Source organism: Manacus vitellinus, unplaced genomic scaffold (genome assembly GCF_001715985.3).
Source record: "Manacus vitellinus isolate BGI_N305 unplaced genomic scaffold, ASM171598v3 scaffold_7_pilon, whole genome shotgun sequence".
NCBI lineage: Eukaryota > Metazoa > Chordata > Aves > Passeriformes > Pipridae > Manacus > Manacus vitellinus.
This window is the reverse complement of record NW_021940813.1, coordinates 17,988,435-18,012,365: the sequence shown is the minus strand read 5'-3', so window position 1 is coordinate 18,012,365 and position 23,931 is coordinate 17,988,435. Positions and strand designations below refer to the sequence as shown.

Sequence of the window (23,931 nt, the reverse complement as noted above, 5' to 3'; positions counted from 1 at the left end):
AGGTTGGACTGTGTGATCTTCTAAGGCCCCTTCCAACCCAAGCTATTCTGTTTCTATGATTAAAACTAGTCAAACTTCTGTGGTTTGGAAAAGTTTGTACACCAAAGCAGAAGAGTTACTATTGCTAGGTGGTCTGGCTGACTAACTAAATTTTGAGCATATATAATCACTGCAATATGCTTTCTCTATTTTCCTTAATAAACGCTGTCATAAATTCACCATTACTTGAAAATCATGAGTAAATGTTTTGAGATCAAAGTTTTCTCCCGCTTTTCCTGGTCCACTAGCTTGGCATGGAAAAAGTTAAATCTCTACAGTGAGTTTTGAAATAAGAAAGCAATGTTTCACATTATATCTGTCCACTTTCTGTGCTCCAACCCAAATGACCATTGATAAGAAGATGAATGACAAACCTTTGGAATGAATCCAGCACGAGATGTGAATACAGGCCACCACAGCTATAGCTATTTATTGCTCCTCCATTTCACTCCACTGAGCATGTTGAGATAGCATTTATTAATAACTTATTCTGAATATAATTTCTCTGATACCACTTACCTTATAATATTTTTATGTCATGTTATGTGTCATTAGAGTCAACATAATGATAATATCCACTTTGTAATGGGAATCATTTTAATAGAAAGAACTTTATTCACCAAAATATGTGTGGAAGGGGGGCCCCCTGGTGGTCTAGTGGTTAGGATGCAGCACTTTCACCGCCGGGGCCTGGGTTCGGTTCCCAGTCAGGGGACTTCCCCGGGCAGATGGAGCTCGTCAGCCCTGTAAGGCCATCCATCTAAGAGAAGGTCACTCTAAACAAACCTACGTCCTGAGGACCTCGCTGCCACCGTCCGAGCTCGCTCGGCCCTGGCAGATGAACCTCAGGATTAAAGGGTGGGCTCAGTTCAGCGCACACTGTGTCTCACCTAAAAAATCCACTGCACAGGTTCGAAGGGTAAAGACCTTTCCCAAATCTTAGTTCGCGAAGACTGGCCATGATGTCTGGAAGGCAAACTAGAAACATTTAGAAACTGTTAGGTAGCAACAGTAGCATGGATGTTTGCCTACAGTATAAACTGTCTAAAGAACATGTCAGAATGAGTAGGAGGCTACAAATGCCTTCTACTGCAGCATGACTGTCCGACTATCACTCCTCCTTCAGTCACCCTGGGTCCGTCTGTGTGCTGTGATTAGTCCTGGCCCACACAACCTATGAACAACTGCAAGCAGCTGTGCAGGAGAGCTGAAGACCATGTCATGTATAAATGTGAGGAATCATCTTCTAAGCATGAAAAGGTTGTCTCTTCTGATATTATTCACCTAAATAATTCAATGACTTTCTATTTTTGTTTTAGTATCATGGAAATATTAAAGGCTGTCTTTTAAACTGGAAGACTACATGAAGTCCTTTTGAACAAATTCTTAGCCCTAAGAGATCTATCAGTTGGATAGCAAGGATTACTGAGGGTACCACGGTTACATTTTACTATAACTTCTGTCAAACTCCCTTTAAATACAGCTTTAGGCAAAACAGTCACTTATCTTTGTCTTTTGTGGGGAAACGAACAATAAATATTTGACTCGTTAAGTTTTTTTATGTTGTGCTCAGTGTGTGAATGTGTGGGCTTATGCCTTTAGAAGATTATTGTGAACTTGGTGCTATAAAGCACAGAGCAAATGCTGTATTAGGTGGTCATCAACACCTCATGCTGATCACATCCAAGTGTCATCTCTCTCTTCTGCACTCAACAGCAGAGGCCTCCAAAGCAGATACAATCAGATGGCAAATGGGTTGGTTAGTACTTCTGACAGCACATATCCACAGGCATCCCTTCCCAGTGGAAAGAAAAATGTTTACAATTTAGATTCATTAGGTAATTCTTGTGGGTTTTGTAACAAAGGCTATATAAATATACACTATTCTGTACAAATAAACAATCCTGACACACAAAACCTTTTAGAATCATTATTGTTTTTAAATCAACTAAAAATGCTCTGTTTGGTGACCTACTTTGTAGTCATTTCCAAGACATAAATACAGAACTAAAACTGCTATTTTTGGCTTTGGCAATGTAAAAAGAAATGGTTAAAAATAAATTATACTCCCACTTTTTAGTGCAGGGCACTGGGAGTATGGGGATGGAGGAGCTAAACTTGGAAGACTGGGTGCAGTTTCTTGCTCTTAGCACAGATGCACCATGACCTTTACACATTGGCACAGCAGTATAGGATTTTTGCTATACATTTTCTGAGAGACACTCATCTCTACTCCTGTTTACTGAAGAACAAAATAACTTATTTTTAAGTAAATTAAAGAAAAAACCTAACTCTCCTAAAATCCAGAAGTTTTCTTTTTCAGTTTAAAAAATGTCATTACATTAATCTGTCTTATAGCAACATCTAGTAGCTACACTCAAGATCAGTATAGAAAAATGGCTGATTGTCATACACAAATTTTTAATTATCATTCATTGCAGCAGTAATTTAAGTTCATTAGACCATCAGTTTCTTAATGACTAGACATATCTGAAATACATAACTGTTGGTATGGAAGATAAAAGAAAGAACAAAATCAAAAAGATCCCCCCCCCCCTGGGTAAAATAAAACCTATTTTAATAATACTTTTTCCAGGTGTAAAGAAGTTAAAGTTATAATTTTGTCTGTTATACACATACTTAGATTACATTACCTGACTTCAGTTGTTCAAATTAGTTTGGAGTAACAGATGGAAATCACCCTGAGGTTAATATCTCTTCCCTTCTGAACTGCCAGCTTTCAGCAGGTTTTTTTATATCTTTAATTTTGCTACACTATTGCTTGCAAATTCACACTGTAAGCATTTTTCTTCTTTTTTTTTTCTCCTTCCTTTGTGTGTGTGTGTCTATATTCTTCATCAAGGGTATTTTATGCCTTTTTATTCATTATATTCACCATAACTGTGGTGGTATGCTTGTCCTTATGAGTCTGCTGTTTGATCACCCTTACAACCATTTGCTATCAGTTTGGGATTTCTCACAGCAAGTACTCTGAACATACCTGTCTGTTCTTTTCAGTTCATCCTTCGACATTATTTTGATTTTTGCTAAAACCTTGTCAGAAATCACATGACAGTTATTTTTATGCAAAATGTTGAATGTTTAATCTCCTGTGTAAGACATTAAATGTATGCTTAAGGCATTAAATGTGTGTTCTGATACTATGCAAGTATGAAAAGCTTTGAGTGGCTGAAAATACTGTACATCAGGGAAGAAAAACGTTTCTACAGTCTAAATAATCTGCAGAAAACCAGAAAGGGATACGATGGAGAATCCCATCCCTATTTTGTAGTAAGGAGGCTGTAAAATAGTCAAGACTCCATTTCACCACTATCTAACAAATACTTAGTCTATGTTGAAGGTAAAGATATTTTTGAAATACATGAATTTGTACCAATAAGTACTTAAGTAAAATATGCTGCCCAACTTCACAGATTATCACAGAAGAAAAATTGAAGATCTAGTTCATTGTACAGGTCCTCAGACTGTCTCTTCCTGTTAAGAAAAACCTTTTAGACAGTAGTCCTCTAAAGCCTATGGAAAACAACCTGAGATGTAAAACCTAGTTCAAAGCTACCATACGTTATCTCATCAAAACAGGACACTTTCTGTGTGACTTTGTGTTTGTGTGTGTGTGTGTGTGTGTGTGCACGTGTGAAATGAATATATTTGAAAGGCATCAGAATTACTATTTATGTGTTCCAGGGGAAACATACAGAATACTGCACAGCTCGGATAAACCTAATCTTCAATATTCTTCTTCTCAAAAGAGTTCAGAACTCCTGATATTGCATATAATGCCAGTTTTACTTAAAACTGCTCATTAAAAGTATGTTCTCTGAGTTGCAAGGTTAAGTGCTCAAAAAAGCCCCATGAAAGATCAGGATTATGCATGGTAACATTGTAATATAAAACTTAATTACTTGGACAACATTGAGCTCTTTTTAACAACTTGTCTGCAACATCAAGAATTAGGGGAGTTACACAGTAAAATTTCCTTGGGTAAATCAGTAAGTCTTTCTTAATGTAGGGTTCACTAAATACATTTTCAGCACTTGAATTACTAGAATAGCAGGTTTACAGTGTTCTTATCTGTGTAGACTAGGATTACAGAAAGAATACTTGGCCTTTGAATTTCATGAAGACATGCTGAGAACTGATACATGATGGGACAGAAAAATTTCAGGTACTATTTCAGGTTCTGAAATACACACTGGTGTTCATAGGTTCCCCATGGTATTCCATAAAAACTTTACCCCTCCACCTCCTTTATTCTCAAATCTTCCATCCAGACTCTTCTTTCCTCAGTTTTTGATTATGGCCCTCCACGTCCCAGTTCCGTAGTTCTTTTCTTTCCAGTTTCTCCTCAATTTTTTTCCATTCCATTTTATCTGTTTCCAGATATAAAACATATAAACAGATACTGGTTTCCTGATTAAAAAAAAAAAAGGTGCAAAATTTAGTTGTCGAAAAATGTGGTCTGCACAATCAGTACAGGCACCTTGTGTGGCCCACAGGAACCCAGCTATAGATTCATACTGAAGCATGACCAGTGGGACTTAAATCTTAGAAGATCTGAGATCTTTAAAATAAACAAGTCTTCCAAGGGTATGAACTGCACTATGCAATACTAAAAAATAGAAATCTTTAAATTTGACCTACTTTTGCAGATTTTTTCTAATGTAGACAAAAAAAGTCACACTTCCTATATTGGCCCTCTCTCTACTACCTTTCAAGACCTTTTATTACAGGAGAAAAGGAACCAGAATTATCAGAGAAAGTGTCAAAATTTTTTCCTTTTATAATGGTGGAAAAAAGTATTTTCCTGTATTTTAATCCGTAAAAATGACTGCATAGTTTTATCTCTTTTCTTTCTTTTTGATTTCTTTTAGTCAGGCTACAGGCTGGAAAATTTCAGTCCAGATGGCTGAAATTTGGCAAACTTATAAACAAACGAAATCAGGGTCTTAAAATGGAAGAGATGGGCAACACTACTAATTAGGTATTCTATATATATTTTGCTCAGCTGCCTCCTCTTTTCCATCTCCAAATAAAAATAACCATGTAAACGGAAAATTGAATTTGATAAAAGATTATGAGTTCGGGGCTTTGTTTTGGGTGAGGGATTATCGAAGCCCTGTATATTAATATCTAAACATACTTTTAGATAATCATCTTCCTTGAAAACTTACATCTTTTTTCCAAAACACCCCTAAAATATAATTGCTTTAGTTATTCTAATTATGCTAATGTTCTCTCTGTAGGTGTAAATGTTTGACAGCTATGTGTATTCTAAAAAGTGAGCTTTTCCATTCACTGTTACACCTCAACTCCAACTTTATAGGTTTACCACTTGTATCTAAAGTCAATGTCAAAACACTGCAAGAAGTAACGTAAAATGGGAGTATAATCGTTTGTGGCACTCTAAACTTTCAGATCCTGGTTTCAGATGACTTGTTTCATCATCTTCCTGTATTTTTCCTTTACATTTATCTCTTGGAACCTCACTGCACCCATTCTGTAAGCAGTTCATCAAGCACCCACCATACACTGATAGACAAGCCTATCTTTTCCTGAGGCCTCAGTGACTTGCTGTTGGTTGGCTCCATGCTAAAGGCACATTCAATGTAATGGTCTTTATTTGAACTTTTGAAATCTGTGTTTTCTGGAGAAGATTTATACTCTGCATCTCAGATGTGGTAATATGGAAAAGTTGGAAAAAGACAGCCATGGAGCCACAGCACCATCAAGTGACAATTGCCTCCGTCACTGTAAACTCTACTTTATGAGCACATGTAGGTCATGCCAGTTTTGTCTCTTACCGTCTTTCTGTCATGAGTAGTGAAGAAATATATTTTTAAGTTAATAATAGATGTCAAATAATTAAAGTGAAGTTATTTTTTATTATTTAAAGTGGAACTTTCTTCTAATAAGCTTTTTGTACCGTGTTTTTTGGAAATACTGTAACACATTTGGCTCAGGGTATATGCCAAAGGCTTGAATCAGGTGACCTTTCTGGTCACCTTTCATACACCAGGTAATATTGGGAAAATCATTTAGCATGTCTGTGCTTTAATTCTCCTGAATTCAGTGAGAAAATCAGTAGCTATCTCTGCTTTAAATGCAGATATACAATTGAAACACATTTTATCAAGGCACTATATAACTCTAATTCCTTTATAATATTTTTATTCCTTCTCTGTTTCTCTACAAAATTCATGGTGGCTCAAACTGACAACATCACCTGTGTGATTATGCAGAGACAAACTTGGGTATTCACAGGAGCTTTCTGAAGCCCACACTAGCACTTTCAGTGAACTCCGCAAAGTGGAGAATAACCCATACACCAGGAAATCATCACAGGAATCACAACGTGGACATCAGTTCTTTTTTTATCAGGCCCCGAAGAGGACTTGAGGACCGCAAAGGACCCAGGTTTGGCTTTGTGCTGAATGAAAGGGAAAGGTGAGTGTTTTATTTCCACTTCTCCTACAGTGTGATGCTTTCCAGCACCTGCTCTGGTTTCACATGCAAAGACCCTTGAGCTGTGCTACTTCAGGCCAGTGAAAAAGGCCTTTGACAATATGACTTTTTCACATGCAGTCTTTGTGTTCACAGTAAAGGACAGGAAAATGGGGGAAAATAGCTTCATATTACACTGAGACTCTCATAGGTGGAATGTAAGCCTAAATTGACACTATTTTTTTAAATAGTATATCTCCTTCATAAGTATTGTATCATGTGAATGGAGAGATATGACAGGATGTAATATATGATTTTTTACTGCCTCAAAGGATTATACAACAATACAACATAGAAGGAGGTTTTATTGACCATTAATATATCATATTTGTGTATACAGACATACTTAAATATGTATATATGTTATATGTATATATATGTATATTATAAAAATGTGTCAGGGGAATTTTCATCTCTTTTACTCTTGTGATGTTTGTTCTGAAACATGACCACTTAATAGTGGAACAATAGGTAAGGACATTGAAAATATTTCACTTGAATACCAAAAGTAGATTCAGGAACTGGATATATGTCACCATTTATGCCTGTCCTTGATTCTGGAGAAGTCAAAAGTGAGAGGGAGAGTAATTTGAACTAATGACTCTTAGACTATCAGTAAGTAAATATGTCAGACATTAACCACCTTCCTGAGGCCAAAATCTGCAGTTCTGTTAATGTCCCAGACAATCTTACTGAATCAGAAACAAATGAAGCCTTTCTCTTTCTTGTAGGTCCCTCAATCTTGCTAGGTAACTGGGACTTAAAACTTTCTATGGGAACATACACAGCTTCAGTTAGATGGATGTGGACTTTTAGATGACACAAGCCCCTCAGATTATGAATGGAAACAGGTCTTGTTTAGAAACACCATTCTACATAAGGTTTTGAAAATAGAGAAATGTAATGGATTGATAAAATATGGGGGAAAAAATCTTCTATATCCCTCCGGAAAAATATTGATGTGATAATAATAAAAGTGACAATACAAGACAGAAGTACTTAGATTCCAAATAACTCTTTGTGTAGATTTCTGAAGTACATGATTCCCTACTATGTTCAATCTGCCTCTACATCTGGTCCCAAAAGATGATTTGTGATTTTAATATGGTTGGCAAGACATAAGTTAATGTGCTTTTCTCTGCTGGAACTGAAGTGTTCAATAATAATAATAATAAAAAATTAAGGAGGAAATCTCTAACAATTATGTGAAATGAGAGACAGAGAATTTCCTGTGGCAATAGCCCATGGAAATACAATGAGTCTTAATCTTTCTGCTTACAGGTCACCCCGACATCTCTATGGTCTTTGTATAGAGTTAATATGAGTCAAATGAGGGGGGACCTCACTGTTACAGCCATTTTCCTGCCTGAAACCTCATCCTGTTTTGATGCTGTTTACTTTTTTTCAAAATGTAGGAGTTGAGCTTTCGCATTAAACTTCAGTGCAACAACTACAATAATAGTAATAAGAAACTCCAAAACACTGTAAAGGAAGGTTTTGCTTTTGGGTTTTGTTTTGTTTTTTCTCCTAAAATGCCAGAGTTGTTCTGGGATTATAGTGGTCACCAGCTTTTCTACAAGGCAGACTCAGCTGTCTGTGTCACAGTATTCATAATACACCAACTTCCCATTAAGACTCCTAATATTACAAGTCATATAGCAGCAAAAGTTTTGCAGTGTTGACTAGTTTCTCTAGCAGTTGCCGCTGTTTCTTCCTCAGGCATTTGTATCACTCTGGTACTGTGTGTAGTATGAAAGTTAAAGTCAGAGAATCAGAATATCCTGAGTTGGATGGGATGCACAAGGGTCATGGAGTCCGACTCCTGGCACTGCACAGAACAACACCAGGAGTCACACCATGTACCTGAGAGCATTGTCCAAATGCTTGTTGAACTCTGTCCGGCCTGGTGCTATGACCACTTCCCTGGGGAGACTGTTCCACAGCCCAGCACCTTCTGGGTGAAGAACCTTTTCCTACTATCCAGCTTAAATCTCCCCTGGCACAGCTTCATGGCAATTCTATGATTCTATGGATTAAAAATTCTATCTAATCCTTGGGGAAAAAGATCCATAAGAGAATTTTTATTGTAGTGTGATTGATTGCCAGTTTCTTCAGCTTTTAGAAAGATGTCTTTAGGTGTGATATTTGATAGGTACTTATTTTTATAAGACAGAGCTCTGAAAGAGCCCACAGGGATCTAGGCACATATTTCTCAGTGAATTTTTGATTAGCAGGGTGACAACCTGTTTTGCACAGCACATTCCAGTTCTAGGGCTTGTATATTGTTCCTATTTCCATATGCCAAGCTACTCATAGGGCTAACTCTAAGAATTACATGAGTACTGTGACAGTGGGTTTTACACCATATATTTGAAATGATGTCTCAGAAAATAGAATTATGGGAGCTACACTCAAGTTTAGGCTCTATAGCTTTAGGACAGACCTACTGTGCTGAGACAATAGAAGATTCCATGGACTGAGAGGAAGTTTGAAGCCACAGACCCCTCACTCTTCCCTGCTCTGAGGAGAGGTGCAGGGTGGTTATTCCATGGATAGGAATGTCCTTTATGAAAGTAGGTATGCATGGTTTCTCATCTCTGAATGATCGATACAGGATCATTCCCCTGTATAGTGGCAAATGAAGAACATGAGGTACTCATGTGTCCTTATTCCTGCTTACCTGCCAAACTCAGGACACCCTGACTTCCATTTTTAGGTTTGCCTATGCATTTTATCCCCAATCTTATGTATCCAAAATGCACAAGGAATGTAGGATCAGGGACTGGATATCAGACATCTTTTTTTCATTCTCTTCCTCCTTCCTTAGTGCCTGACATCACACTCCTATTCTCTGTCAAATTACATTATTTTTTTTCTATATTCTTGTAGAGCTGCAATGTCAATTACTGGGTAGACTCTCTTCCCCAGATTAGCCAGTCTTTTGTGTTTAAAATATGTGAGAACTACTGACTTTGAACCTAACTGTAGTGAGACCTGAAGCCCCCTTTCTGAAGGCATGCTCAGGTCAAACATGAGTTTTGTAAGTCTCTTGCTTCTCTGAGTTTACTGAGTCAGTCTGGGTTACACGGTAAAACACACAAGTTAGATGCCTGTTGAATCAAACAAAGGCTATTCCAAAAGAAACCTCTCTGCAGTTCTACAGTGTTGTGACTGAGGCCTCAGCACCAGATGTGCTTTGTTCTACAGTATTGCCCTGTGCTAGTTGTTAGTGCCAACTGAACTGGGCTTCTCAGAGAGAACCAGGGAAGATGATGATCATAGTGACAGGGGCAGCACCACCACTCTTATTAGCTCTTCTCCATTGTTACTTTTCATGGAGCCCGACTGAACTGATTTACATCCAACGTGCTCTGCAATCAACCTTATTGAATGACTTTAGTAGAGGAATGATTTTTCCACTCTAAATGCTGCTCTTAATTTCAGAATGGAATTTTAAATTGTCTGACCTTTAAGACCACAGTATTTTTCCCAGAGCAGCAACTGACTTTTTAATTATACAGTGAAAAGAAAAATAATTCATCTTAGGAAAATCAACATTATGTTTATTAAGTTCTAGAAGCAAATGATAATATTTTAAATGCACATATAATTATATTTATCTTAGGCAGGAATACAAAGTTCATATTTATCATGAGGGGATCTTCTATCATATTTGGAGTCTAAAGAAGCTAATGAATTGATTACAGTAATAATGGGAATAAATGAAATATTAGTCTGAAATAGAAGTCTGAATTTAGTATTCCTGCAATAATATTTTTTTCAGCTAATACCTATTTCTGTAACACATACTTGAGAGGCAAGTCTTATGAACTGAATCAGCATTGTTTGACAGGTCCTGACTAGAAGTGTAATAGTGCATTCCCTCAGGCTAATTTTATACAAAGCAGATAGATGAAGAGTGGTCTGAGGTTCCTGTGGCAGATGATTATTCACAAAGTTTCTCATTCGATGGAACACTCAAAAATCCAAATAATTCTTATTAATTATTTACATTAATTAATTAATTATATTATTAAATTAAGTGAAAAGTGCTAATTTAGTTCTACTGTTCTGAGCTTTGTTAGAAGGTTTTTACAATTTAGGAACTGTTTCAGATTTTTCACTCTCTTCCAACACAAAATTCTTGTGTTGAGGATGCTGGGAGATCAGATATATAAATACAAGGTAAGGAGCTTGGGAAACAGAAAGATTGAAAGAAATTTTACAGCTCAGATTTTATAAGGAGAGATTACTACATTGTTCATTAAATGTAAAGTACATCTTTCTAGTACCACAGGATCAAGGTACTGGAAAGTATTATGCTACTGAAAAGACCATATTTTACCATTAAACCCACTTAAAACTACACAGCTGGCCAAGGTTTCTTTTAAAAGTGAATATTTTTATATATTTTAATATCTAATGATAATTCCTGATTTATTGTAAATTAACATTATTCTTAGAATGTGTCAGATGTATGATTTCACAAAGTTCAACTTCTTACAACACGTAGAGATTTCAGAGTGCTTGAATGGGCTTATTTCCCATGTTTTTCTCCCCAAGTGATCCAGTGGAAATGATGCACAGGGGAAAAAATAATTTTTTAGGGAGAAAAACTGGAATTATTGCTCTTCTCTAAGCTGTGTGTGTGAAAGTGTTTGACTGCTGCTGGAGTAAGATGCCTTTGAATAATACTCAGTCTGGCTTAAGCTGGTAAAACCTGGTCCTCAAAGAAAGGAGCAAACCATATTGGGTATTTTTAAAGCATAATTTTGATGTCAGGTGACAATTCCTTCTTTAAAAATGAGAACTGGAGGGCCACTGTATTGAATTTTCAATAGAGATCAGACTTCCTACAGTTGCAGAGCCTACAACAATAGCTCCTGTGGCACTGTGTACTTCTCTTTGGCAAAAATGCTGAAAACAACTAAATGTGTCTCTCTGCATTTTCCTTTAATTTTAACAGTGTGCTTAAATTTAGGATGAAAATAAGTCACTAGGAGATGCTATGAATAAACCTGTTTACCAAATTTTTTAAAAGCTTGGAAATCTGTCTTCTAAAATATATATATTTCATTCAAAATCATGTAATGGACTAAATCAGTTAATTGCAAACACGATAGAAAGCAATTAGAGCTAGTAGTAGTAGGTAGAAACATTCAAAATACTACTGAGATCCAGAGATGCTCAAAAAGAATAATATATTCCCAAAATGAGAACTTGAATTTGCAAAAAGAAGCAGGCTCTTTCAGAATTATTTTGCAACATTTAGAGAAGTTTTTCATACATTTTGTAATAGGCACTCTGCACTGAAAATTCTTGACAGAAAAGCTATCACGATTCTGCACATATTACTTACTCTATCACAACACCGAATCTCAAACAAATGCTCTAATATGTAAAATAGATGCTTAGGTTATTAAGATGACTGCTTGTGCAATGTCAAATCAAGGGCTGTCTCTGATATGATTTTTAAGAAACATGTTCATGATCAGTCTCATAATTTACAGGTTCAGTCACCAATATATATTATGAAAAAAGCAAGCACTTGAGGAGGCTTTAAGGTAAGCATTTGTTCTTCCAGACCTCCTTTCTCCTAGTGTTCTTTTGGAGAGTGAATACCGCACAAAAGCAGGTGAAACAAGACTTCAGACATTCAGGAAAATAGCAAGTGTTTGTGTGTGTCCCTCTGGAACTCTGTGAGAGATAGGAGCACAAGCAAATAGAGGGCAATAAAAAAAAAAATCTTGTAACAATGAACATAAAAGTCTAAAGATGAGTGGAGAAATTTAGAATTCTGTTTGCAACATCACTGATCACTCTGGATTTTTGAATTTGTTAGAAAGGTTTCTCATACCTGATTATTTAGTAAAAAAGGACATCCCTATCCATGTTAGTCAGTGAAGAGTCCCAAGGGTGTTATTACAAATTTTATGTCTCTGTAGAGGAGATAAATTGAAACTACAGCTAATATGATCCTAACTTATCAAAACTATTTTTTATCTTTTAACTCAACTAAAAGTTTGGAAATAACTGCCTAGGTGAACCCTATTTCCAGTTGCCTGCTAATTATTTTCCTCTTAAAGTGAGTAGTCATCAGGGATACGTTGGAGTAATTCTTGACCTTTGAAGTCAAAAGACACAGTTGATTACTGTAAAGTCTAATTATCCCTTACAGGGATATACATGATTGCTAACTTGCCTTTGAAGAAATCAGGATCCTTGGTGCATACTTAACAAAGAGAGGAAGATTATTCCAGTGACTGAATTAGACCAAATGACTAATTTCTGTTTTTCTACAACCTTGATAGGTTTTAGAAACACACTTGAACAACCCTGATTTCTAAAAGAATGAGTCCCAAACACTCAGATATATTACTGATTTTTAACTTACAGGAGACAGGACATAAACCTTTATTTATGTCTGTATTTCTGGCAATATTCCACCTAATGTAGACCAGGATATGTACTTTGGTCTGAAAAAATTTTGCCTTCTGGATCCTTACAATAATAGTCTGCAACAATACACAAAGTTTCCCCAAGAGAACAAATTCGAATGAATGAACTTCAATAGTTAAAATATAGAAACAGAAAAAAAAAAATTTAAAATGGAAAAGAAAAAGGTAAAAAAAGGTAGTGAAGAAAATAAACTGCAGGCTTATTCAGTAGCCTAAACCTTGTATTAAGATAAGCCATTTATTTCAAGTGACGTGTGTAGAACTCTGAGGCTTTGAGGCCACAGATAATTTGTGTTGTTAGACACTGACACACACAGACCGATGAAAGATAGGGAAAATGTGAGAAAAGTGAAGAAATCATGAGAGTAAAGGCAAGACAGCTGTCAGGAAGTCATGCAGGGACATAAGCAGCTTACAGAGCCTATGAACAAGTGTAATGTCTCTGAGGAATATGACCTCAATAAATGCAGTCTATTACACCTTTAGACTCGGTACAGCTTCAAAGCTATTTGCATGTAAATGATTGCATTTTCTGTCATCCAGTATTATCTGACGATTATAAGCATAGCATTTTTTTGTTGTTGCTCATGTGATTTATGCCCCAGTTCTGCTTAAAAACTACAGAGAAGAGCTACTGGTGACAGCACAACTTGGGACTCTCCAAAAGTTGAATCTAAACAGATTCCATGACGCCACACTTTTGGATTTTTTTTCCCAATCTCTCAGGATAAAAATGTGTTGCCTTTAAGTATTACCTCCCTTGGTTGTTTGCTAGAAAAACATTCCACAGTTATCAAACACATTGAGACTGACTGAGTTGAATATTGATTTAATACAACCTGACAATATGTCATGGCAGTGAGAAAAATGCAGCTATGGAGAGGACTGTATCATTAGCTATACAGAGATACACAAGTTTTTCCAGACTTTTTTCCACAGAGGGATGTCAATAAATTAAAAAAAAAGCAAATAATAGTCAGCATTGAAAAGTAATACATCTATATTTGGAATAAGATGTCAACTGATGACAAATGGCAAATACTGTGGTCTACACTCCATATTTTAAAAATTATTAGTATATAAATAATTGAATTGATGAAAGACAGCAAAACAGACACAGGTAACATTGATAAGACACACATAAAAGTAGAAAAAGCCACAACTGTAGAAAAAGCCACAATCCTTTCATGCTCATAATCTCACAAGAGTTATCATAGCTCTACTGTCTTGTCTAGTATGTTATAAAGTTACTTCTTTTCTTGACAATATCCACTTGTCAAGGATGCTTTCCATATTGTAGGTCGTCCCAACAAGATGATTTAAGAAGATTGATCAAAATTTTCTTATTAAATTTAACACAGTACACTGCAAAAAATAAGCATTATTGTCTTCAATGAAACCTGAGTTGAATTGGCTTTCTATGCAGGTCATGAACCCAACACAGGTTAGGCTGCAGTCTAAGCTGTTATTCTTATTTGACCTCAGTACTTGAATCAAAATTTGGAATCCTATAAAACAGTTTCCTCCCAAAGAGAAACTGCTGAAGAATGGGCAAACTCTCTGTATTCTAGACAAAGAAAAAAATTATCTTTCTTGTGGTGACAAACTCCTCTCAGCTAAGTTTTAACTTGAAAGATCTCACTGCTGTGCCACCAGGGCTTTTATGATCAAATCTGGAGGTTCCCATTTGGGTGGTTGGTGTCCTCTTCTTCCATGTCTACATCCTCCTCAGGGCTGTGTCTTATGGGCTCTGTTAGATTTAGCTGCAAAGCTTTTAGGCTCTAGGTATGAGTTCTACTCATTCATCAGACAGCATGTCTTGCCCTCAGCTAGTGCAGTTAAAGCCTGAAAATAATAAGGCAAAAGAAAATTGATGACTGGTTTAAGTTAATATGCCAAGTTATGAAACAGTACAGCTTCTGCAACAGCATCCTGAAGTAAAAAGGAAAAGCTTGAAGAAATAAGCTCTTCAGCCACCCTGGCTCTGTGATTACACAATTACAGATGAATATGGGATTAATAACCTCACACATCAGTTCTACAAAAACAAGGCAAGAAGCTGCCTTTGCCCATGTAACTAACATGGTGAAGTAGTCTCAGATGTGTGTTTCTGTTTTACCAGGATGTATACTTAACCTCAAGTTAGAGACAATTATAGTTTTTACCTAGTCCTATGAAGAAATTTAAAGGCATTTGAAAACAGCTAGTATCAGTTGTGTGTAACTCAAACCACAGCATTATTATTCTTTGAACATCAACATGTAATGAGTAGTAATTTAGGAGGAAAACATTTTGTGAAGACCAGTATAATATAATTTTACCCATCAGTAAGCAATAGTGCACAGCCATGAAGACTGTTTACATACTGACAGCTGGTCTGATAACACCCTTCCCTCCCTGCCTATCATATAGGCTGTGCCCACACAGACCAAGATTTAGTGCATAGATCTTAGCATGTTGCAACTTCAGCAGTTTCATACAGTCAGAAGTAGTCTGATAGTCTCAACAAAGTTTGCAAAAATTTTATTTGCATCATGATACTTGCTTCTTCCAGCACAACGGTCTTGCTATCCCATCTCCCCTGTAGCCATATACTACTTTTTCTTCTGGTGTAATCCTCTACTTCAAATGGTTTTACACACCCTATTTTATGCAAGAATATATTTGGTATTAAAACAGCTTTTGTAGCAGTGGACTCTTTTCAAATTCTTAATCTACTCAATAAATTGTTACTCCCCTTTTCAACTCAAGTAGTTATGACAGCACAGTATTGCATTTCATTTTATTCAGTGGGCTGTGACAGCCCATAACTGTGACCTTTTTTGTGGACATGCTTATAGTTGTCAAGAATTATGACTTGTAGTGATCCACAAAAATGCTATTGCATTATCTCCTGATAATGTAAAGTACCATAAAATATATCATTGCTATAATAACAGCCTTTCATTTATTCTATTCTCTTCCGCTGTTTGCAAATGGAAAAATATCAAACCAGAATACAAATGTATCAATTCGTAGCATATTTTGGCTTTCCATTTGTGAGTTGAACTGGTGTCATTGATGCAAGATGTTTGCTTCTCTAGCTACCCTATTATTTGTATGTATATTAAAATTATGATTTTTCTCTAGGTTTAAGGACACCCATAGTAACACCCCTTTTCAGGCTACACTGCACTCTTTCCATCATATCTGACATTGTAAATGTTTGAACATAAAAATCAATTGCATGATATGCCTAGTGCTTTTCTGAGCCCACAGAGCTACTATAATTCATAGTTATAAGTCAAGCCATGTAAAACTATTGAAAATGACTAAAGATATAACCCCCTATAAAACTGCCATAATTCTTCCCTGCAGGTTATTTCTGTGTAAATTTTCTGTAACATATGGATGCTCATCTAATCTTCATACATCTGAATATTTTGGAAATGAGGATGACTGTACACATAAGGGCTGAGCTTCAAATATTCCATTGACTTTTTATTTAAAAAATAAAACATAAGTCAGGCAACTTTATCTAACTCTCTGTAAAAAGTCTTGTGTATCTTCCACAGTAATTAAATCACATAAAATGAATTAGTTGTAAAAACACTCAGTAAGCTACTTAATGCATTACTTAATGTTACTCAGAAAACAAAATAAGTAATAAAATTTAAAAGGTCAATATTGAAATGAAACACTCCTAGTAAAAGGTTATGAATAAAACAATATGTTTATCTCATTATTATCTTATCTTTTTTTTTACCTTCATTGTCACATTTGCATGCAGAGCTCCAGAACTTTGCCATTCTGTTCTCAACTTATTTTTCTAGATCTGTGTGGGCATTTTGTTTCATTAACAGCTCTGCTGATTAACAGCTTCAGTTTGGTAAAAGCTTCAAACAAGGGCAGCCTTCATGGATATTTTTTTCTTCTACAGCTCAAAAATATATAGTTATCAACATTATGTTTGAATATATGAAATGTCTATATTTTGGGGGGTGTCTTTGGGGGTGAAAGATCACAGCTCCTTTGCCAGGTGTCATCACTTAGGCGTTTTTCTTACTCTTTCTCCTTCAAAGCACAAGGGGCAAAAAAAAGACTAAAGTCTCTCTGATGTTCTTCTTTACACATGTGAAAAGATGCTGCCTATCTTCAGGTAATTTTTTTCTTTTGTTTCCTTAATTATTGTCTTCCTGTGGGAAACCAAAGTAATTTTCTTTAAAATAAATAGAGTACAACATTACACTTTCCCTTTTTTTCCTTTTTTTTTTTTTCTATTTAAGAGACTGTTTAATCAGATCCGCGGAAGTAATGAGGGAGCATTCTAGTCTCTAACCTTGCAATTATTTCAAGATTTTTGAGCCTATACACAGCTATTCTCTGTATTCCTCAGTGCCCTTTACAATAAGACTATTATGGCAAAGAGCTTGACTGCATTGTAGCTACTCCTAATGTTTATTCATAAGGTTTTGCCTTTGAAATTAATTCATAAGGTCAGTCTGGGAACACTTATATGTACAATTATGTTTCCATAGGCTTCCTCACAATAACAATCTGCCACCATGCAACTCAGCACACCTTGGGGCAAGGCCTGTGGGACCTGCAGGAATCGGCTGACAGGAACACCACGAAAGTCAGCAAGTACAAATGCCAAGCAGTGCCCCAGGGAGGGCAAGGTCCCCGAAATGAGAAAGGCTGAGGACAAAGGGGCCTCAATATGGTAATGGTCAGAGCTGAACACGAGCCTATGGTATGACCTGGCAGCAAAAGCAGTCAGCAGTGTCCTGGGCTGCATGAACAGAGGCATGGACCATAGGCCAAGGGAGGGGATCGTCCCTCTGCACCTCAGACCACAACCCAGCAAAGACCTGCACAAACTGAAGAGAGCTCAGGGGCGCCCTCCCTAGTGGTGGATCTGCAGCCCTTGCTCCTTAAGGAGAGGCTGAGGGAGCTGGGCTGGTTCAGCCAAGAGAGAGGACAGATTTGGGGATATCTAACAGACCCCCACATCAAGATTATAAGATGTTGCCCCAATAGGCTGTGACAACTCTGTCCTTGGAAGGATTCAGGCCCTGGAACAAGCCATGAGCAGCCTGGTGTGATGCCACAACTAGCCCTACTTTGGGTAAGACGTTGGCCTATAGATGTCCTGAGGTCCCTTCCTACCTGAAATAAGCTGCTATTCTGTGCTTCCTCCTCTGATATGAATTGTACATTGGAGATAACAGTGTAGAAATCTTCATCTTTAAGAAGTAAAAATGGTGGCAGAATAGCACAGCACCAAAGTGTTATTAAAGGAATTAGTTTCATTTGGAAGTGGTGAGATCAGGAACTGCACATCTGAAGAAGCAATAATGCATTGTGGCAAACGCTGAGTTTCTAGGAGACTGGGAAATCCAGTCAGTATTGTATTTCAACCACAAAAACTGGATGTCAGTAGTGCATGAAGTCTAGTCCTTTTAGTTAAAATGCATGGCTAAACCATGTCTTTTCCATGAGAATTTTCATACGTACTTTATAGTAGCAAACACTAAAATATGTTAATGAGTATTACAGCTTGTCATAGCTGCAGACCGTACACATCTGAATCAGCCAGGTTGGCTGATTGTAGCTGGATGATTGTGACAACATTATCTCTGGGAAACAAAACCTTTCACATCTTGTTCTGATGTCTTTGGCTGTTCATTTTTGAAAGTGTAGGGAAAGAGGGAAGCAACTGTGGAACTGGAGAGTTTCCTTTTGCAGTGAATATGCTGCAAAATCTTGACAAATACGAGATTTTTGTCAAAGATGTGAGAATTCATATTCACTTAATTTTTGCACAGCTCCATGTTGTTTCCTTTTTTGTTTCATGCACTATATTTTTCTTCTGCAGAAATATGACTTCTGTTTGGTTATGCTGAGTGGAGTGTGTAGAGCTGAGAGCAAAGGGTGAACTTGCTTGAGGGTGAACTTGCTTGAAACCATGCCATATTAAAGCAAACTGATAAGGAAAAAATATTTCTATATTATGTAGCATTTTTACAGACAACATGAGTGAGAGACATTGAAATGGTTTATGGCTTAAACATTGTTAAAATCACTGAAGGACTTTTGTCTGCTGTAGCAAAGTGTGCAAAGAAGCAACTGCTCACTAGACCTGCCCCTCTCCAAATATACCAACTAATGTGGACTGTGATAGGAACTTGAGATAAGGTGGTGCTCTTGTCCACTTGTCCCAGGAGAAGAATGTATCCACAAGTATGAAAGGCTGGAATGCTAATGGCTCAGACAATAATGGTGCAAGCTGGTGATGGGCAAAGTAACTGCCCAGGTGCTGAGGACAGCACATCTCAGTCTGCAAACTGGGTGTTGAATAGAATAAGGAAAGAGGCAAATCCTGTGAGATGAGGTAGGTTTCTTTGCCCTTACACAAATGACTGATCTGCTATAACTCCCCTCTAGGGAAGCACAGGGACAATTCACACATAGCCTGAAGATATTAATCTCTGCTGATGAGCATTAATGGGCACTGTACACACCGACCTGGGCTACTCTTGATGGATCCAGCTGCAACCATCACTTTGAAAAGACTGGGACTCTCACTACCAAGAACACCACAGGTGTGATCAGTGGGACACCGCTGGAATCCACAGTGGTGATATTTTCTCTACTTAATCTGTCTCTCTGTCACTCCCTTTCTCTCCCCCTTTCTTTCTCTTGTTTCTTTCTATCTCTCTTTACTTCACATTTACTGGTGAATAAAAATCTGTACTATTCTCTTTGGCATATTGCACCTTGACTTGGACAGAGGCATCTCTCTAATAATTTTAAAGAACATGATCATAAAAACAGGTGAAGTCTAGACAAGTATTCCTAGTCAAAACCATTTCAAAGATTATTTTGCATTGATGTAAATTAAATATTTTTCTTACTTTTCCTTTTTAATTGTATTATCCTGCACATCATGGTGTTTTTTTCATTTTATTATAGTTTTTTTCCACAAGATACTTCCTAAGGACTTGATTTTGGTCCACTTCAGCTGCTATAAATCAATGCACAACTGACAAGAAGTCACTGTTTATATAATACTTCTACTGGAACATACAAATCTTTATATGTTTTCACTGCAATGATTAATGTATATGTAATGAAAATAGCTTTAATGCAGAAGTAGCACTAGATTTTCAGGTAGCATTACAACATGTATTTTTAATTGCACTTTTTTCAGTGGATATCTGAATTACTTTTAAAAAGAACATTTGTATCATTCCTTTTATTTTACATATGAGAAAATAAAAGGGGTGTCTACAAGGAAAAATGAATGCCACAAACATGGAATTAAATAATGAAAACACCCCTCATATCTAATATTGAAATTAAGTTGCCCACTCTCTAGCACTGTCTATCCTGTAGGTTCCTGAATTTGCTAAATATCTGCCTGATTGGTCTGCAAGGTCCCAGGACATTTGGTCCTGTGCTGAATTCTGTAGCCATACAAAGACAGATTTCCCAGCCAGCACTCCACTGCCACCCAAGAAGATTCTGATTTCAAGCTGTGGAAGAAAGCTGACTAGCTGGAGCCCCTAGAACTGGCACGGGTGATCATTGATTTGCGTTGGACACCAATTAAAAGGATTATTTCGTTTGGTAATATTCTGAATACTACTAGAAGTAATGGTGAGAAAGTTGAAAGTTACTCTGACAGATGTAGTCCAGCGAGCGTCCCATCCTCCACTTTTAAATAAAGGCCTCGTGCTGGCGATATGGAGTGCACTGCAGGAGACAAGCACTCCTGAGAAATTGAGACAATATTCAGGACACGGCTATATCCTTTTTCTTCCTAGAGACATCTTTAGTTTCTGCCACTTTTACCACTCTGCATTACTATGACCTTTCATGTCTTCTTTTACAAGCGGTTGTGAGTATACCCCATTACTAGATCCCTGAAAGCTTTAAAAATAATGATAGTTTTAGTGATCTTGTTTACAGCGTGTCCTAAGAAGCAGCACGATTTAGGCAGGGACTTGTGTGTGTTGAATGGATGCAGGATGAATAAGAGGCAGAAGGAGAAGAGAAGATTAAGTAACTGGTTTTACCTCCTTCCAAAGAAAGTGTGATGAAACGATGTCAGAAAGGTACCCATGGCAGCACCAAACTCAGAGCACTATATGATTAAACCTCTTCTCAGATTACTTAAGGTGTCACACGTCTTGCGAAACATTTCAAACATATTTGTATTTGCTAGAAGTAGCACTCTCTTGGGTAGATTTGTTAGTCTCGTTAGTAGCATTTAACACTGCATTTATAGGTTTTTTTCTATTGTAAAAAATACCACAAAAATTAATTAACAAAAATTTAATCAATCATTTCTCTGTTGCTATTAAGGGATTAGCATATGTAGGCTATAAGGGTTTAGAAGATGTAGCTTACATCTTCCTTCAGAAATGTGGCAAGACATAGAAGTTCTGTTCTGTCACTGCTGTCTTTTCTATCAACTTAATACAGCCTCATTATTTGCTTGCATTCTTTTTTCTCCATACCTGTGTGTTTCTCAAGCAGTTGTCTCTATTTTATTTTGTGATGTTCATCTAGTCAGTATAGTACCTGACCCTTCATTATCTAAATGCATAGCCTCTATCCCTTGGCCTTTCAGATTCTCCTAGCACAGACAAAAGCCAGTCAGTTCTTATTATTGTACTCACCTATTTGCTGGAAAGGAATGGATGAAAACAAATAAATGAATAACTGAATTTTAGCTGTGCTTTCATCTTCATCCAGAACACACTTACCTGGTCCATCATCAGTGATAAGCAATCTATAATGGTTGTGTGCTAAAATATTTTTAACCATTCAGGAAATCTTTCTGTAAGAAGCACAAACATTAATATTCCTTAGGAAGAGGCATCATTACTTAACAGACAGAGTTGTCCCATTATTCAGAATGAGATTGTCTTTCCTTTTTTTACTGAACGCCACCAAAAATGTATGGTTCTGGTTGCATTTTACAGTTGATAATGTAGCAGAAATTATCACTGGTGAATATGGAAGATAATGTCAGAAAGTTACACCTTCAGTTATTTATCAAACAAAATTTTATAAGTAAGGAATGAAAAACAAAGGTGAAAGACAAAGGTAAAAACGATGAAAAAATCCCTAATGCTGTCTGCAGAGTTTTTCATTATCATAGATACAAAATGATATGCCTGAAAAACAAAATTATGGCAAACTCATATTTTAGTGTTTTAGTTTACTCTAGGAATTTCACTTTTTGAATAAAATATAGGTGACCTGACCTTCTTTTACAGCAATAGCTTCAGACATATTCTGACGTTATAACAAAGGGAAGTGTCATCAGAAGTAATGTGAAGTCTAATAGCCTACCCTAAGCATAGGTCTCCATTCATCACATGAGTGCAGTTATACTAACAATTAGTGGAAAAGAAATGCATGCCTCTGATTTTCCTTTTGTTTAGAGTAAAAATCACAATTTACACAATCATAAGTAATTTGGATACCTATTCTTCCCTCGAGACAAATCTCTTAGTTACAAATATTAACCTTTTTAAGCACTCACAGCCCACGGCATTTGCAGTCCTATAGAGCTTTTCAAAACTATTTTAAGAAAAACTTTATTTTTTAAAAATTAACAGACCAGCTAGTGTTATCAGGAACTGAAAACCGGGGAGTAACAAAATATAAATTTCAGAAAGTGACTGTAGGTTGCTCTTTGAAATTTAGCTTAAAATTATTAATAATCAGAATGTTTCTATAAGGTAGATGACAGATATCATACCATTATAATATTCTGAAGAAGCTAGAGGCAGACATGGTTAATAAACACAATCTTTTGAGTGTTTGTAGCAACTGTTAATTACATATAATATTTGTCAAGATATTTGTTCTCAGAATGTAAATAGAATAATATATATATTACACATATTTTACATATATATATATCTCCCTATATATATATATATATGTATATATTCCTAAATTATGCACTGCATTCAACACATATCAGAGTATCTATGTCTAAGGAAACTGAGGAATCCAGTACCAGAAAACACAGCAATGTAATCATTATGATGTATACTTCAAATTGCTGCTTTCATTGTCAGCTTGCAGTGCCTCCTGATAGCATAAACAAGAGAGACCTCCCTGCCAAGAAAAAGCAGGACACTTTCCTCATTTGCTTTCCTGCTGTTCCCCTCTAACTATGTCAATCAACATGTCCTGGTGGTTTTGCCTAATGCTGGATGCTAATGATTTATCTAGTTAGGAGATCTCCAAATTTCAGTGTATGTGCCTGGGAATATTTATAATAAGTCCTCTTTCCAGACTGGAGGTGCTCCTGGAACTACCATAATTTTCAGTGTGATTTTCTTGGTTTGCTTCCAATCTGACATTCCAGAAATCTCTGTAGTCATGCTGAGAAACTGCAGTACTTGGCATACCTAACTTTGCCTTTTTTTTTTTTTCCTAGGTGTGTGTAATCACATTGTTGCTAGATAGAAGGTAAAAAGTGAAGTTTGTCTCACTGAAGCCATGGCAGAATTTGTGCAGCCTTATGGCTCAGTCCACAGGCTATCACCTTTTTCACTCAAAGCATTCTTGTGGATCACAGGGCGCTCTGCAGAAGTGCTACATGTGAAGTGACTTGTGTTCTGGGAGTTTTAAATATAACTGTTCTTTCATGACAGTCTATCAGACCTAAATACATGAGATCCTTTAAAAGAGCTGCTGGGAGGTTCTCACCTCACATACTTCTGGCATCTGTTGGGGACTGCTGACTTCTCTTTGTTGAAAATCCCAGAGTCCTGCAGATAGTGAAACATGTCCAGTTAACACAGAAAACTGCTAGGCACTGACTGTTTCCCCCAGATTTTACCCTTAGGAAGTCTTTTCAAGACAGAGAGAACGATGAATTTAGGCATTCTTAGTACATTTT

The 23,931-nt window shown here is 36.7% G+C and overlaps 1 non-coding gene across 1 annotated transcript; it reads left to right on the top strand.

Annotated features, from left to right (window-relative positions):
* Positions 1 to 682: 682 nt before the first annotated feature.
* On the top strand, positions 683 to 754 carry TRNAE-UUC. Its single transcript has one exon. It is a non-coding gene; the product is annotated as a tRNA-Glu (tRNA).
* The last annotated feature ends 23,177 nt before the right edge of the window (positions 755 to 23,931 follow it).